This window comes from Mastigoproctus giganteus, chromosome 7 (assembly GCF_048544385.1).
Source record: "Mastigoproctus giganteus isolate SK-2022 chromosome 7, ASM4854438v1, whole genome shotgun sequence".
NCBI classification, from domain to species: Eukaryota; Metazoa; Arthropoda; class Arachnida; order Uropygi; family Thelyphonidae; genus Mastigoproctus; species Mastigoproctus giganteus.
In genome coordinates, this window is record NC_143581.1 from 154,076,465 (window position 1) to 154,095,331 (window position 18,867).

Here is an 18,867-nt window from a genome sequence, read left to right on the forward strand (position 1 = left end):
TACATTTCAAGGATACAGCTCTGAAACGGTGTTTGCAGGCGGGCCACTAGTTAGTACACCGGACCGAACCTATTGGTAACTCTCTAGGGGGCTCCCGGATCACCTAGTGTATAATCTTACTACCTCTACTCTGCCAGATAGTGACTGGAGGGAGTCCAAGTAGGGTGTATGTGGGGGGGGGGGGCATTGTCGAGGCCACATTATGTCAAGGATCTGGGTATATTTTTACCATGTGTATGCCATATCCAAAAATTTCATTACTTCATACAGCATGTCCCCCACTTTTTCTCACTATTGAATACATCATGAATTGTCAAATTGATAGAGCAAGCTTATCTGTGAAAAGATCTAAATCTCCCAAACACTTCCTAGTTCATTTCACAAATATACGTGGTCTCAGTTCTAATCTCAATGATGTTCATTTCCACTTGCAATCTGCCAAAGCCCACGTACTTTTTCTGACAGAATCTCAGTTATCTGTTGATTCAACTACTGCTCATATTAGTTGCCAAAATTATTCACTGTATGATTCCTTTCGCCTCAAAGGTGGTACTTGTGCATATGTCCGTTCCGATATTCCCTGTCAGAAACTTAGTAATTTGGAATCTCCTCTTTTCGATCTTCTCTGGCTTAAAATCTCTCTACCTCATTCCGGCAAATTCATCTGTTGTCTCTACCATTCTCCCAATTCCTCTAATCACTTGAAGCTCTTTGACTTCCTCTCTTTGCAACCTGACTTTCTCCAGCCCAACTTTCCTAACAGTTAGGTAATTTTCCTTGGTGATTTTAATATTCACAACTGCAGCTGGCTTCCATTTTCTAGTCACACCGACCCAGCTGGTCAAGATGCTGAGGCTTTTGCAATTACTAATGACCTCACACAGATTGTTCATTTACCTACAAGAATATTGGAAAATCCTAACCATACGGCCAACATACTTGACCTTTTTCTCACAAACAACCTTTCTAAGTACACGATGTCAAAGTGAATGGTCCTTTAGGCACCTCAGATCACAACTTGGTGACTGTCTCTTCTGCAATGGAGCCTTTATCTCACAACTATTCCCAACCTTGTGTTGTTTGGCATTACAGGAATGTAAAATGGGATAACCTGCGATATTTCTTTTCTTCTTTTCCTTAGTCAGATTACTGTTTCAAAACTTCTGATGTCAACGATTGCTCAGATCATGTCAGTGAAATTATTCTTGTAGGAATGGAATCCGTTATTCCACACTCCACTTTAAATCTCGTGCTTTATCTAAACCTTGGTTTTTGAATAAATGTGCTAAGGCTGTTCAAGAGAAGAACGTTACATATCGTAATTTGCTTGTTTCCAATTCTTCAGTTTCATTTTCTCCCTACACCAAAGCTTGCAACAATTGTAAAACAGTTATTAATCAGTCCGAATTAGATTTTGAATAGGCTAAGGGTAGAAAACTTGCTTCTTGCCCTAATGGTAGCCGAGCATTCTGGTCTCTTGCCAAAGCTATTGGCAGCAACCTTTGCCCATCTCTGCTTTTTTTTTTGCCCATCTCTGCCTTTTTCCACTTTCTTATTCCTTCCAAAGGTGTTTTTTCTTCTGCTTGGAAATTTGCTCATATCCGACCAGTTCCTAAAAAGGGTGACAAATCCCTCCCATATAATTATCGTTCCATTGCAATTACTTCTACTCTTTCTAAAGTAATGGAGAAATCAATTAACCGCCAACTCTTAAACTAACTAGAAACCTTCCATCTGATCAACGATCGCCAGTATGGATTCCACCAGTGTCGATCCACTGGTGATATTCTGGCTTTATGTTACCCATTTATGGACAAATTCGATGGAAAAGTTCAGTGAAACACAAGCAGTTGCTCTTGACATCTCAAAGGCTTTTGATCATGTTTGGCATAAAGGTCTTTTAAACAAGCTTCCATCTTATGGTTTGCCAACTGTTTTTTGTAATTGGTTATCCAGTTTTCTCTCTGATCGCTCACTGAGGGTGATGATAGATGGCTCTCTGTCTTCTAAATTATCTACTAATGCTGGTGTCCCCGAAGGTTCAGTTCTTTCCCCCACTCTTTTCCTCTTGTATATTATTGACCTTCTTCCATTGACTGGAAATCCTATCCATAGTTTTGCTGATGACAGCACATTACATTCCACTTTCCAGTTCAAGAAACCTTGCTCTGCTCAAACAGCTTCAACTTCTCGAATATCTACTACCAATTCCTTAAATGCCAATCTCCAGTGGGACAAAGACAACTTAGTTGATTTCAATCCTTCTAAAACTCAGTCTTCTCTTATATCTCACAAAAAGGATTCTTCTACTCTTATGCTTATCTTTGGTGACACTCTGATTTCTAGGCAACATGATATATCTCTTTCGGGATTTACCCCGACTTCTAATCTCTCTTGGCACAAGCACATTACAAATATTGCTTCCTCTGCATCTAAAAAACTTGGTTTTCTCTTTCACTCTCTGCGTTACTTTTTTTCCAAACAACTTTCACTCTGTACAAATCGCCCCCTACCATGGAATATTGTTCCCACATCTGGGGTGGTGCCCCCAAAACCTCTCTCTCTCAGGCTTCTAGATTCCATTCAGAAGAAGGCAGTTAGGTTAATTAATGACTCATCTCTAACAGTCTCTCCCCTCGCTGTCTCATAGACATACTGTTTCTGCTGCATGTCTTTTCTACAGATACTTCCATGGGCACTGTTCTTCTGAATTGGCTTCTATAATTCCGCTCTCTGTCTTTCAAAACAGTTTGAACATGTGCCGCCACCAGCCAACATCCATTTACTGTCCAACTTCAAACTCACAGAACCAACTTTTCATCTTCCTCGTTTATTCATTCAACTGCCATTTTCTGGAACAACCTTCCTTCATACGTATTTCCTGAAAATTACAGTCTACAGAAGTTCAAGTCCAATGTCAACAAATATCTTCTTTCGCCTTCCCAACCTCCAACCCAAGCACGGTACTAAGTACTATAGGTTGTAATACCTCTCTTGTTTGGGGTTGTCATAAAAAAAAAATAGCAATATATAGCAGTAATATATAATAGTTAAGAAGCAAAATAAGCAGAAAAAGAAAGTAAAATAAAAGTTATAGTATGTCGAATCCTCCAAAACGCGCAGTGCAGCAGTAGAGGAAGCAAAAGGATATAAATAATGTGTGGTTTGTAGAATAAATAAAGTGTCTGTGAAAATAGAAATGAAAAGTACACAAGGTGCCAGATCTAAGAGAAGTTTAAGGGATAGTAGAAAGTGGAAGTGAAGTAGTGGTTAAACAGGTGAAAGAATTTGAAAAACCTAGTACAAAAATGAACTGGGACTGAGGAGAAAAAAAAAAAGAATATTCAAGGAAATAAATAATACTATATTCAGATATGGGAGGGCAATTTTATAAAGGGGTCGAATCAGGGGGGTCGAATCAGGGGATGGCAAATATGCAAAATCAGAATATAGTAAAGGAAAAAATACATGGCCAGGAAATTCACCAGGGGACTACTCCCAACCATGTATCAAGCACTGCGTTTCCAAACTTGTCTGTAGTATTAGAAAAAGGAGGGCAAATATACAGCCTTTTATCATAATACTAGTAGACAAAGTAGTCCCTATGCAGTGTAAAAAATTTAAATTAAAATAAATACAAATTTACAAAAGTGTAATGTGGAATGTAATACAAATGTATGTGAAGTGCATGAAAAAGTATAGACAAACAAATGGTATAGGAAATGGTAAATTCTAGGGGGGAAGGGGAGAAAAGATGTTCAAAAGAAGGCGAAAATAGTGATAGGATTGAGGATAGATGGAGCGTTCGTATCACCCTCGTATTCCACTAATAGCCTTACAAACTGGAAAAAAATAGAAAAAGACAGTATAAAGAAAAAAAGTTATTAAAAATACTGAACTTACTGGGTGTGTAAGGCCCAACCTTGTTATTGTTATTTGGTTTTTTAGGAGCATTAGCAACTAAGGCCATATTGCTCCGAGAATTCGTATTTGGTGGTGACGGGCTCGAACCCCGGTCTAATCAAGAAGTGTGTGCTATGCACTGCTGCTCCTTCCCACCTGGCTACGGAAGCGCCTAAGGCCCAACCTTAAAGAAAAAGTTCTGGTATAAGCAAGTGTTAGCAAAAATGGGTGTTAATACCATAGGCTTGTAGAGAAGAGGGGGAAATCGAAACCAAAACTAAAAGTTACCTGGAGTCATTAAGTAGGGCGGAGGAGCGACGTACACTACCAAGATGTGAAAGGGAGAAACAATGACAAGTCACCGAGTTTTTAAAAATTTATAGAAACAGATAGGGATGACTTTTATCTTTGAAAGAAATTTGGGAAAGATTGTCTAAAAACATGAAACGTCAGACCGTGGACATACCAAAATGTGACGGAACATGTGAAACATAAAATAGAACAAGAATAATTCTGAACTACAGGAGATGAAAATCCGGTAAAATTTATATGATCAGATAACAGGGTTTATAGATTACGGCTCCAAACTTCCAAGATGACAAAGCGCGGTAGAAAGAGAAAAGCACAGTTAGGTACATCTGCAGTTGATTGGAGGTTTAGTGAATCCATTGAAGAGCGTGACAAAAAATCAGCAGGCGAAAAACATTTCATGGAAACAAAATTAAAAACCTTGAAGAAGAATTTTCGTATCCAATGATAAAATTTATTCACCAAATAAAAGACCTGGTTAAATGATGCAGGGCTACATATAGTAGATCAGAGACTGGTGTCAGAGAAGCAAAGTGCCAAACCTAGCAGTTGTAATCAGGGGAGGGACACACTTAATAAGTCCAGTAAAAAAAAAAAAAAAACACATATGTACACAATTTCAAAAAGAAGAGCGGACGAATTCAAACTAAACGTGTGAAAAAACTTAGAGTAAAGCAACAGTAATCTCATTCCGAAAAGGAACCTCAAATGGAAGTCATGAACAGTGATTAGTAACTAAGTAGTGAAAATCCCACCAAATAATATACAACTGTACAATATCTTTAACATGGACAGGTGCCAAGTAAATCGACGTTTATAGTTTTTAGACAATCTTTCCCAAATTTATTTCAATGATAAAAGTCATCCCTACCTGTTTCTATAAATCTATAAAAACTCGGTGACTTGTCATTGAATTTATTTTTAATTATAGAAGAAACTATATTGAAACAGTATTTGATGAAAACGGGAGGTATATTATTATTTAAAAGCTTGTTATAAAAAACTTTTATAGCTTTGCTGAAAAGGATATGGTTACTGCAAATGTTGGCTAATCTGATGGCTTGAATACAACTGGTATTTTTGTGAATTTTTTTGGAAATATTAGATTGCCAGTTTGTGAGGTAAATAACCTCAAAGTTAAAATAGTTTCTTTTGTCATAAATGTCAATAAGATGAGGAACTGCATCATTGCAGAGTGTAATTTTCAGATCAAGGAAGTTGGCTGTATTAACAATGGGTATTAACACCCATTTTTACTAATGTTTGCTTATACCAGAACCCTTTCTTTAAGGTTGGGCCTTACACACCCAGTAAGTTCAGTATTTTTAATGACTTTTTCTACATTTTTTTTCTTTATACTGTCTTTTTTCTATTTTTTTTCCCATTCGTAAAGCTATTAGTGCAATACGAGGGTAATATGAATGCTCCATCTATCCTCAATCCTATTGCTATTTTCGCCTTCTTTTGAACATCTTTTCTCCCCTTCCCCTCCCCTCCCCTAGAATTTACCATTCCCTATACCATTTGCTTGTCTATACTTTTTCATGCACTTCACATACATTTGTATTATATTCCACATTACACTTTTGTATATATTTGTATTTATTTTAATTTACATTCTTTACACTGCGTAGGGACTACCTTGTCTACTAGTATTATGATAAAAGGCCACATATTTGCCCCCCTTTTTCTAATACTACAGACAAGTTTGGAAACACAGTGCTTGATACATGGTCAGCAGTAGTCCCCTGATGAATTTCCTGGCTATGTATCATATTTTTACATCTACTATATTCTGATTTTGCATATTTGCGATCCCCTGATTCGACCCCTTGATAAAATTGCCCTCCCATATCTGAATATAGTATTATTTATTTACTTTTATATTCTTTTTTTTTTTCTTCTCAGTCCCAGTTCATTTTTGTACTAGGTTTTTCAAATTCTTTCTCCTGTTTAACCACTACTTCACTTCCACTTTCTACTATCCCTTAAACTTCTCTTAGTTCTGGCACCTTGTATACTTTTCATTACTATTTTCACAGACACTATTTATTCTACAAACCACACATTATTTATATAATACATGTATATTATTAAAAAAATTATGTATATTTGATACTATTAGTTACTTCTATTTTCATGCTTATTTCAAATTTGGCACCCTTCACAGTGGGTGAAATTTGAAATTACATATATTTTCATTTCTATTTTCACAGACACTTTATTTATTCTACAAACCACACATTATTTATATATATATATACATGTATATTATTAAAAAAATTATAATGTATATTTGATACTATTAGTTACTTCTATTTTCATTCTTATTTCAAATTTGGCACCGTTCACAGTGCGTGAAATTTGAAATTACACATATTGCTTCCTGCATAGTGGCAGCCATTTTAAGAGAATACCAAGTAATAATAATATTTCAAAATAAAGAACCTGAAACTTTAAACAAACACAGTATCAGTGCTTGTCCAGTACTATCCTATTCTTCAAGCAAAATCCAAATACAGTAAACCGCCGCTATTCGCAGTATCTGTATTCGCGGTTTCGCGTATTCACGATCACCGATTTAATATAAAATGAAACCTAAAAAAATTTGAATTTGAAAGCGACATGAATATTTTCCGCCATAAAAAAACATGGGCGTGGCTAGAATTATCTTTCCCGGTCAAAACAGCGCTCAGTGGGTGGGGGGGAATCCTTGTTCAGTATGTGTTATGCGCTTGTTATGGAAGGTATTATCAATTTTAAATCCACACCTAGTACAGTATCATAAAGAGAAATCAATGAATGTGTTCTACAGAAAAATGCTTTCACATGGGCAGATAAAAGAATATAATTATTCTTCTTAAGGAATAATCACAAAGTGTGTATACAATCCTTATCAATTTATGTGACATTATAATTTCATTAATGTACCATGGAGAAATTCAATTTCTTCCACATAACAAACATCACCAAATTTTTGTCATTGCCACCATTATAACTATAGTATAGGAAAAACAAAAGACAACTCAAAAGTCACCCACAAAGCCTTCTCTTTCACAGTATTAGTATAGAGTGGGAAGCCATGTGAGTGACACTGAGCTGCCAATTTTTCACCCTATTTTAGACATGAAGCTGTTGAGCTGTATGATTAATTGTAATGAGAGAAAAAAAAACCTTCTGTACAGAACTAAATCTATTGTTTGTATGCATCAACAACTTGCTGTTCAAGAAAGAGATTACCTATAGATTTAATCAGTGCTATTTTTGTAAAAAAATAGGTGCCAGTACTCATTCTTTGCTATCAGGAAAAACTGAAAATTAAAAGGATATGAAAAGTACTCTGAAAATTTTTTTCTCCTGATATTGTCACTTTAGTAGTAATGTTTAAGTGTATTAACAGACAGTTTTTTAAGCATGAATTTATTATTCAAGTATATAAAAAAATAAGTAAAATGTGAGTAAAATAAGTAAAAAATAATTTCATAATAAACTCTTTTTTAGAATATTCCAAATTTTTATTAAGTTCTCATCCGACACCCTATGCCAGGGGTTGGCAACCTTTTTTGAGTGAAGAGCCATTTTTGATCTAATTTAAAAAAAAAAACAGAGAGAATCCGAAGAGCCGCACCTCAGCTGAAGCTGGGAGAGGGGGGGCGAGAGTTGTTTAAGACTGGAATAGAGTGGGAAGGTGTTTATTAAAAAATATATATTTTTTTGAAATATTATTTATTAATACTGAAAAAACGTAACAAACATCCAATTAGGTACAAATTAATGTGACTTTTGCTGATGAACATCTTGAGCAAGTGTCTTCCAACATCATGCGAGTATGTTGTAATTAAACATGCTCGAATTATTCAGACGACGATTTCTCGATATATTTTTAATATAGTTCACGTTCAAAAATATTTGCTTGCAGAAATACGTCAAACCAAAAATCTGAAGTCCAAACGCAAATATTTTCAAATTTATATATGGGTTCGGTAAGCTACTCCACTCATCAAACACAATTTGGTCTGCATTTTAAACTCATCTATCACCATCCATTTGTGTAGAATTGCAAGGGCAGCCTTTTGCCTCTCCAAATCCTCAATTTCAGTTTTAAGGCATTTTAGTCTTGCATTCCACATGTCCTTGATTTTTAAGTCCTCTAACTCCATTTCAAATTATGCTTCATGTGATCTGTAAAGTTAAAGAGCCGCAGTTACATGTTAAAAGAGTTGCATGCGGCTCGCGAGCCGCAGGTTGCCGACCCCCGTTCTATGCCAACTTCTTTTCTTCCTCTTTGTGTATCAGTTGCTGAATGACATTTCCGAAGCAGCCACGAATCGACATATTTTGCTGGATCAAAGCGGGTCAGCAGTGGGCCTACAATTTTAAGAAACAGTAGCGAAGAAACTGTTTTTGTCATCAAAGAAGCACTCATTGGACTGGCGATCAGATTCATTTGTAAAATCCTCATTCACTCAATGAAATTGGTATTGTACTCAAACGCATTCATCAAATGCTTCAATTCTTCTGAAACCTTCTTATCAATTAGGTATACCCGAAATCCATGAATTGCATCTCTTCCATTTAACTGTAACGTAATTTACAATGCCAACAATTCACTTTTAGAAGGATTAATACCTTCGTTGTCCTCAATTTTTTTGAATATGGCCCCCGTACGGGAAAAGGTTGAACACCACTGCAGTAGAAGGTGGGCCAGAGCCTATTGGGAATACACTTTGATCTGCTCACTCTTGACTAGTGAGACTCCTCTATATGTGGGACAGGTGGTTGGATAGATTTTACCAGGTAACACTAAGTTGTAGAATGTGTTAGCTCTTAATTCACGCAGCAGCACTAATTGCCTGAAGGCCAGAAATGCGAACAGTGTGTACCGAGTTAATTCTCTCCTAATCTGTTCGCTATATGAAAATTTTCTTCGCTCAACAGAAAGTATTTTAAATGTAACTTCCAAGGGGAATTCAAAATAATTTGCTATAAAAGGACTTCGTTAAACAGAGGCTCGACTGAGTAATTTATAATTATAAAAATGGTTATGCAGTTTTATATAGAAAATATCTTAAAAATAGACAGTAAAAAACGCAAATTTAGTTAAATAATTTTAAGCTTATTTGAATAGTACGTAAACATATGAAAAAAAATTACAGAATATTACAAATTTCAAAGTGCACTGCATCCAAATGTCACACGTCACTGTTAATAAAGGTCGCAGTACACCATACCGCTGTGTACCAGCCCAAAAAAAGCACTGGATTTAATCAATCATACTCTTCTGTATTCTCAGCCTTCAACCCATGCACAGTGCTAACTATTATAGGTTCTAATACCTACTGTGTCTGGGGGTATCTGTTTTGCACAAGGACTCCATGATGAGGTATATGAAATCTTCATGATCAGCCACATAGCCGTAATTTGCAGGAGCAGGTTACAAAGTTTACTGAATAAAAGATAGCACTAAAAGAGAGATTCAAAGTTATAATACAGCTAAAGCTCTATGGTCTCAGGGAAATTATAAATTGCCTACAAGACTGTCTTGATCTTTCATCTATTTTTCCAGCCAACAGAATTTGAACTGCATGGATAATGCAACAGTTTCAATTCTCACAGCAGTAAAAACTTAGCTTACTTACCTTGCTGATAAATGGTTCCTCATAAGATAAGACATTCTCTAGTCATAAAACTCAGACAAAACAGACAACTTTAGCTACATTGCAACTTTGAAGCTCTAATTTTGTATACTGCATGGAGCTCACATCAAACTATTTTTGTACAATTGTATTGTCTAAGTGTTGTCACTAACCCCCCCTGCTATCTGATGAGGGTACAATTAGTCTTGAAAAATGGTGCTACAGCAGTGTCCATCCAATCTTTTAAACAGATGGCCAATTAATCTTTTGATGAGGCCATCTGTTTGAAAATAGTGCACCACCAGAGTAACTCATTACAAAGGAAATTTTGTTCTTCTGGCCACAAAAATAGATGAAAGGACAAGGTAGTCCTGCAAACAACTTATGATATCTATAGGTTGTAAAAATGTTGATTTTTTTTTTTTTTTTTTTTTGTAAAATGTGCCAGATTTTAAAGAATTCTATATCATAAAGTGACAGATTTTACAATATTAATTACAATTATTAATGATCATTAATTAATCAAGATTGTTATACTTTAAGTTTATAAAATGAAAAATTGCTTTGTAGACTAAAATTTCTTGGTGGGCCAGAACAACCCTTTATACCTGGTGGTCAAGTATATCAGCTGCACTTCTGTGAGATAAATAGATATCATCTTTCCATCTTCTATGCACTGCATTTTTCTTGCAAATGTCTTCAAATTCATTGATCTTTTGCTGGAATCAAGAATTTTAAACTTAGAAGTATTTATCTTAAACAGCAAGATAACCAAGTTAAGAAATAAAAGTTTAATAATTTAACCATAACAATTTGAATTTTTCAGAAATACAGTATCTTTTAACCTTTAATTTCTGAAATAATGTGAGTTCATACCTTTATGAAACTAATAATGTTAAGGAATTCCAAAAAATTAGTTTGTGCTACTTCCAACCAAGTTTTCAAGTTACAGTTCTCTAATAATTAACATATTTCAGTTAAAAAATTAAAAATATAGTGAGTTAAAGTAGTCATATTTACTCACAGATTCTAATTATGAATAAGTTCCTTAAGCCATTGTTGGTAGCACACAGATTTTAATCCCCCTCCTCTTTTTAATACACTTAAAACCATTCTGTTCACTCAAGAGTAAAGAAAAAAAAACAGTAACTCACTAATTCACAGCTTTTATATATATATCTCTCTCTCTTTTTTTTTTTTTTTTGTTAGTTATTGGTGCATCGGCTTCTGTGGCCATAATGCATGCACCTCCTAAAGTTTTTTTTTGCACTACTCTGATCCAAGCCCAAGGCAGGATTCGAACCCGCGACCTTTAGGTTGCCAGGCAGGTACTTTACCCACCCGGCTAGCCCAGTCTGCCTCTCCCACTCATTTGTATAATAATTTTAACTATCTGTAACAGAGGTTATTTGAACCAAATTATCTCTGAAGAAAGTAGTTGAGAATACTTTATTTTTACAATTAAAAATAGTATATATAAAGTGCTTTAGCATCATAATACACAGCCATTTCTGAATAAACAGAAAATTTTTAAGGCGGCATCGTTTTAGGTTATATCTCATATTGTGAATACCTTCACAACGAGTTGCATGATATTGCACTACTTTGAATAAGTAATGCTTCACCTAAGGAGAAGACTAATGTTACTTATTCTCAGATAGGTACCACCACCCAGACGGCACCATTTCAGGGCTATTTGGTCCTTCTTCGGTGAGTGGGTAGGTACCTAAGTGATGCAATGATGGCAAAAACAGTTATGAAGTATAACTCCACAATATGACAGATGTGTAAATGGCTGTGTATTATGATGCTAAAGCACTTTATATATACATAGTCCAAATTTGTTCGCAGCTTGAGGCTCTAGCCCTAAATGCGCCTTAATTAAAAATAGTTAAATAGTATATGAAAATAAAATACAGTAAATTATTTTATTTACATTTAAAATGTGTACATATACATTAATTTTAAAAAATCATAATCACAACATAATCCCTCCACTTTTTATAAAAATAATATTGTTAACTATTGAATCAGGTTGTTATTCAACATAACGTAAAGCTGCATCTTCATATTTAGATTCATCTTGTTTCTGTCACAGTTCATATAATTTCTGCAATGTCCATAATTTAATTTTCCAGTAAACTGTTACCATGAATGCATTACTTGTGTCTTCTTACTAACCTTTGGAACCTTCAATTTGACTGAAATCTGTTAACAAATAATGTTCTTTATTATCTTCTTGTAGTTCGGAACTTTCACTAGTGTTATCAACCACACACCAAAGTTTTCTCCATGATTTAGTAAATATTGAAGTAGAAATTTTGTTCAACAATAGTGCTATGTAGAAGACATCTTTTTTGTTGATAACTTTTAATGATTCTACTGTATAAGACCTATATTCATGTCTTCTATTTTTTTCCAAAACTGTACTCAAAAACTTTTGCCTATATTTCTCTTGAAACATTCTAGAATGCCTTGACCCATAGGCTGGATCAAGCATGGTGCACTTGGTGGTAAAAACATGGCCTTTATGTCCCCATCTTTAAGTTCCTCACAACTGGGATGTTATCCAGAAAGAGAACAACCATTTTAGGCATGTTTATTTTCTTCAACTGTTTTTTTTTTTTTTTACAGAAGGCAGAAATTCATTTTAAAAAAAAAACAAATCTTTGAATGCAAGCCCATCCATGCTAATTTTTGTGAGCAGTAGTAAATTATAAAGAGAATTATTTATATTTTTAAAGGCTTTAAGATTAGCTGAGCCACCAACAACAAAGTGGGGATTTATTAGTTACAGTGGTAGCTACGATTCACTCTTTTGATTTTTTGTATCCTGATGCTGCAGACTCTGCCTTTTTACCATTATATTTGTAGGTAACATATAATTTAGACTTGATTTGTCCATATTGCACAGTTGTTTGACAATGAACTTTTCCCTTTCAATAAATGGCCTTAAATCTGTAAATTTTAAAATAACAGGCTGATCAGTGGGTAATTTCTCTCCACTAATACACAATACACGGATGCCATCCATCACTTTTAAACTTTCTGCCATCAATCTCTTGATGTAGGGTCAAAGCATTTTCTTTGAGTGCAGAAAGTCATTCTGAAGCATATGCAGATGCTACTGTAAATAAAGAGTTTCACTGAAGAAGGGATTCAACCTACATGGCCACTTTCCCTCCATAGCCACATTTCTCATGAAGTCGGTGGGGGTGTTCTGCTGCCAAAAACTGTACATTCTGCTTGTTCTGTTCTAAGTCCCATTCAAATGAAGAAAACAAGCTTCATCTGAAAAACAGGTGTTGTGCAACAGTGCATTTTTGTCCTCTGGCCATGCAGCAAATTTAGATCATCTTTGTTTATTATTTTCACAAAGTTTATGTAGCACTGTAACCTATGGGAACATTTCTGCATCCAATTGAAGCATTTATTGCATAGAATGCAAAGCTACACGCTCACAAGCTGCTTTTCTTAACACTGCAGTTGTAATCTTTTTGCACTCTTATGTCATACTGTGCAATGCTTTTTTTTTTTTTGTTTGTTTGTTTTTTTTTTGTTGACTTTCACAAGCTATGCAAGCAATGCAACTCAAAAGGTTTAAACCATTTCTGGTGAATAAAAACTGTCCATATGAGTTCATTTTTGTTCTTTTATATGGCCTTTCTCTTCAAACTGATGGGATAATGGAAGTATCATGTTTCTTAAGGGGCACCTAAAGGTTTCAAAAAAAAAAAAAAAAAAAAAAAGCCAAAAATCTTCTATGCTCAGCAGTTACATCCTTTGTTTTGGTGAAAATAGCATTAGTCTTCTGCTATATTGTGAGGTACAAACAACTTCTCTGCTATTTTGCATATTAAGGTGCTGTGACTTACTGCTGCACTCCAGCAAATTTTTCAGGAACTAATGGCAGGTACCACAAACTTCAAACAATATTCAACTAATAATTCACTTTTAATTGGTGTCAACATGTAAATATGTCAATGTTTGTGTGCTGAATGTGATCGCTGCTACTCCAAATATGACATTGTAGGGTTGCAAATTCGTTTTTTATATTAAAAAATCTGGCTTGGGTAAAGAAAGCCTGCACGAGAACGACGACAAACGTCGGATAACTTACGCGGTAAATTAGTTTGCCGATACGGCACTCTAGCGCTGCTCACTCGGTAAACAGACGGTAGGTGTTATCGGACTGGAGCAAAGTCGAGAACGATATACTGATTGACAGGTAGGCGTGGCAAACAATGAAATGATTTATTAATAAACAATTTATGTGCTAGTCCACTCATGATTCTAAAGAAAAAAGGTTAGGTTACCCCCTCCATTTCGGGAGAGGTTCAAGCTCCCATGGGATTCAAGTGGAGGTAACCTGACCTATTTTCACCATTAGGGCATATTATTGAACAAGAAAATAAAAATACGGTCATAAAAAAATTTATTTTTTTATGAATGTATTTCTAAATATGACTGATTCTAAAGAAAAAAGGTTAGGTTACCCCCTCCACTTCGGGAGGGGTTCAAGCTCCCATGGGATTCAAGTCGAGGTAACCTGATCTGTATTTCTAAATATGACTGATTCTAAAGAAAAAAGGTTAGGTTACCCCCTCCACTTCGGGAGGGGTTCAAGCTCCCATGGGATTCAAGTCGAGGTAACCTGATCTTTTTTCACCGTTACAGTAAATGTTAGGGCATGTACGATTAGGACAAGTTACCATTAGTGCTGCTACAGTGATACTAAACCGATGTTATCGTGTGTTGTGTTCGTGCACCAATCAGCACGTCGTTTGCCACGCCTACCTGTCAATCAGTATATCGTTCTCGACTTTGCTCCAGACCGTTAATACCTACCGTCTGTTTACCGAGTGAGCAGCGCTAGAGTGCCGTATCGGCAAACTAATTTTCCGCGTAAGTTATCCGACGTTTCTCGTTGTTCTCGTGCAGGCTTTCTTTACCTTCGCCAAAAATCTTTATTACAATATTTAAATATTTACACAAGACGTATATTGAAACATTCTGTCTATGGCCAGTGATCAGAGGATTTACAAAGAAAAAAGTATAAATAAATTATTTTCGAATAAAAACCTGCCATAAGTTCATTTTGTGTAGGGCTAAAATTGCCCTTACATTTGTGTTTATTTAGCATAGATGTTGGTATGATAACAGCATTGAAAGCTTTAGCTAAAAAGGGATCTAAATCAAGACTCATAAATGAAATTTTTATTACAATATTTAACGGGCTGCAAGAGTAGCTCATGGTGTCTTGCCAATGATATATAGGAATTTTTCTAGCAGGGATAAGGAGGTGATTATTCCCTCGTATAAGGCAATGGTCAGGCCACACCTTGAGTACTGTTTACAGGTCTGGAGGCCTCATTTCAAGAAGGATGTAGAGCTGTTGGAACGAGTATAGAGAAGGGCAACAAGATTAGTGAATGGAACAAAGGGTTGCTCTTAAGAAGAAAGGCTTAAGTTTTGCAAATTACAGTGTCTGGAGACTAGGCACCGGGCAAGGTGATCTGATAGAGGTGTATAAAGCCTTGAAAGGTTTGAGCATGCTCAATGCTGATGGGATTCTTCCTCTTGCTCAGAATAATCACCTGAGAGGGCATAAATTCAGATTGAGAAAAGACAGATGTAGGATAGATGTGCAGAAATTTGCCTTTAGCCAGTGGGTAGTTGGTTGGTGAACAGACTTCCATCCCTTGTTGTGGAAGTTGATAGCCTATATATATATAAGGCTCAGCTGACAGGTATTTCAAACAAATGGAGGGATGAAATGGGAGTGGTTTTTTTTTTTGGTTGTTTTTGGCTGATGCTGCATAAGCTTGCTTTCTTGCATCATATGCCTCTACTAATGCTAATGAAATGTTTTTGATTTTTAATTTAAATGTACAATGGTTTTATATATATATATATATATATATAGGGTGAGGTATGCGATTTAATACCTCACCCTATATCATGTGCTTGTTCCAAATTTATTTATGGAATCCCTACCTACACAAAATTAAATCCTATACTAAATTCTACATATTTATATTAATCATATTTATTCCAACTTGATTTTTTTTTTACCTAAATAAATTACACTGCTTTGAGACTACCTTGTCCATACTGTATTAAAATGTGCTAATTTCATTTTCATTGCTTTCTGGCCTTTCACTTTTCTTCTACTACTATGGACAAGTATAGAAATGCAGTTCCTGATACATGGTCAGGTGTAGTCCCCTGATGAAATACCTGTGAATAAAAGTAAACTGCAGCCATTATCAACCCACTGCAGGATGGAAACCTCCTCAACAATTCCTGCTGAGGGAAAATGAACCATAATCTGCCACGCTGGCCCAGTGCGGGTTGGCAGATCGACTGTATTTAGCAGTTAGAAGCTTGAACCCCGGTCTACTCAAAGAGCATGTGCTACTACACTCCCGCTCCTAACCACTCGGATACGGAGGCCTTACAGATGAAATACCTGATCACATATCAATATTTATTTCAGCTGACATAAGATGAAACATATTTGCCTTCCCTATATTCAACCATTTTCTAAATGTTTCCCCCCCCCCATATCTGATGACAGCTATACCACTTTCATTTTTTTCATTTTATTTTTTATTTTATTAGTATTTTGATATACTAATTTTCCTTAACAGTTCTTCCACTTTCTATTGATATACTAATTTTCCTTAACAGTTCTTCCACTTTCTATTGGCTTGGTAATTCAGCCCATAATTTTCTTAATTCATCATAACCTTTAGGATATTAACATTCTTTCACAAATCTACTACACTTCTTTTTCTACTTTCCTCCCCCTTCTAGTTACTGGCACTTTCACATCCATTTATGCATACTTTATTCAATATATTAATACAAAGTTATATACACTCTTGCATCCTTTAATACTGCTTTGCATTAAAGGATGCAAGAGTATATATAAGTTTTTCCCATGTGCATCTGTCATACCTGATTTATTAATCTTTCATTCACTGAAACCATTTCATCAACTGAATACCTCTTTATCCCAGGGCCTCCCATCTGGTGAGTATGGGCGTAGCACACCCATTGTCCTCGGCTGGAAATCATCATTCTTTTCTTCCTTGGCGATTCCCTTTTCTTTTTCACGCTCTCTCATGGTAACTGGGGATTTTTTTTTTGGCTGGTGCAGCATAAGCCTCAGGCTTCCTTGCACCATATTATTATTATTTTATTATTATTATCATTAGCCATATGGTGCAAGGAAGCCTGAGGCTTTTGCAGCACCAGCCAGAAATAAAAAAAAAAAAAAAAAAATTCTAATTTACCCTAAGAGAGAGAGAGAGAGAGAGAAGTAGAAGGAAATCACCACGGAAGAGAAGAATGATGATATCCAGCTCAGGACCCTGGGTGTGCCAAGCCCATGCACACCCAGGGTCCTGAGCTGGATATCATCATTCTTCTCTTCCGTGGTGATTTCCTTCTACTTCTCTCTCTCTCTCTCTCTTAGGGTAAATTAGAATTTTTTTTTTTTTTTATTTCTGGCTGGTGCTGCAAAAGCCTCAGGCTTCCTTGCACCATATGGCTAATGATAATAATAATAAAATAATAATAATATGGTGCAAGGAAGCCTGAGGCTTATGCTGCGCCAGCCAAAAAAAAAAAAAAAAAAATCCCCAGTTACCATGAGAGAGCGTGAAAAAGAAAAGGGAATCGCCAAGGAAGAAAAGAATGATTTCCAGCCGAGGACAATGGGTGTGCTACGCCCATACTCACCAGATGGGGGCCCCTGGGATAAAGAGGTATTCAGTTGATGAAATGGTTTCAGTGAATGAAAGATTAATAAATCAGGTATGATATAGCTAATAATAATAATTATCCTATGTTAATATATATATATATTCCTTAGAAAGCATAATTCAGGCTAATTACAATTTGCATAAAAATTGACTGCTATTAAATAGAAAGCCATCCCTTCCATGTAACAAGAGATCCGTGATTTCCCAAAATTATGCAACGAAAGTTATACAATTAAGACGTACTCTCACATGTGTATATTCCAAGCATAACCATTCCCGGTCTATTTTATTAAAAGTACAATCATTCTTACGCTCCTAACTTACCGATATTCAATTGAAGATATGTTGTTAGTGGAGGTTTTGAGGTGCAACAGCAGCTAAAGGCCATTGGACATAAATATTCAAAATAACAAAACAAGACTATTTGAAAAGACAACAAATTGCCTCCTTTTTATATTATCAATGCTCCCTCTATAAACCTACAAATCAACAGTAAAATACTCCGTGATAGAAACCATAAATTAGAATCTGTGCTACAAACAAAGTGGTAACAGAGTATCACAGTATGTGTATAGTAACAGACACAACTTCAATTTCGAATTGTATACCTCACAAGCGTATATGTAGCCCACGTATAATAATGACATTCTGAATTTATACAGAAAAAGATGCAATCCGTGTCAGAGAAATTTATGTTTATTCTCCAGGACGATTACATAGGAACAAGAGTTTGCAAACAGGGGATACAAGAGCATTATCGTATTTAGCACTAATATGCGCTAAAACCACAGTCAACTCAAATGCATGTTGTAGGGCTTTAACCGTCTCTGCAAAAAGGCCATATTTGCACCGAATATAATATGTCTGTAAATTGTGGTCGATCTGCTGTGCGATGGATGAAAAAAACCCGAGTTTACGGGAGAAAAATCTATCTATCCTGGTCTGAGACCGACGAACTCGGCCACGTTATGAAAAATGCGCATAAAAATTCCTCCCGTCTTTGACGAGATTCAAAAGTCTTTTCAACCAGGTATGGGGAGAACAGTGAATATACCAACTATGCTACCCACGAGGGCAACTCAAAGGTATGTACCGCTGCACCTTTGCGTTGATCATTTCGCTTCATCCTAAAAGTGGAGGAGGTAAATGTCAGTTTGCACGCCAGTAATACAGAGTACTCTGTGACCATTACATTTTGAAAACATATGGAAATGATAATGCAAATTATAAGTTAGAAGCAAAAAAGG

General features: G+C 35.7%; 1 protein-coding gene across 1 annotated transcript in view; it reads right to left on the reverse strand.

Annotated features, from left to right (window-relative positions):
• Window positions 1–18,013, reverse strand: part of LOC150083269 (uncharacterized) — a 215,629-nt gene extending 197,616 nt beyond the window's left edge. The window contains exons 1-2 of the mRNA XM_090377141.1: window positions 17,945–18,013; window positions 10,457–10,567 (exon numbers count right to left, since the gene is read on the reverse strand). The gene's annotated coding sequence lies outside the window, so the exon portion shown is untranslated. The remainder of the gene's footprint in view (window positions 1–10,456; window positions 10,568–17,944) is intronic.
• Between the last annotated feature and the right edge of the window lie 854 nt (window positions 18,014–18,867).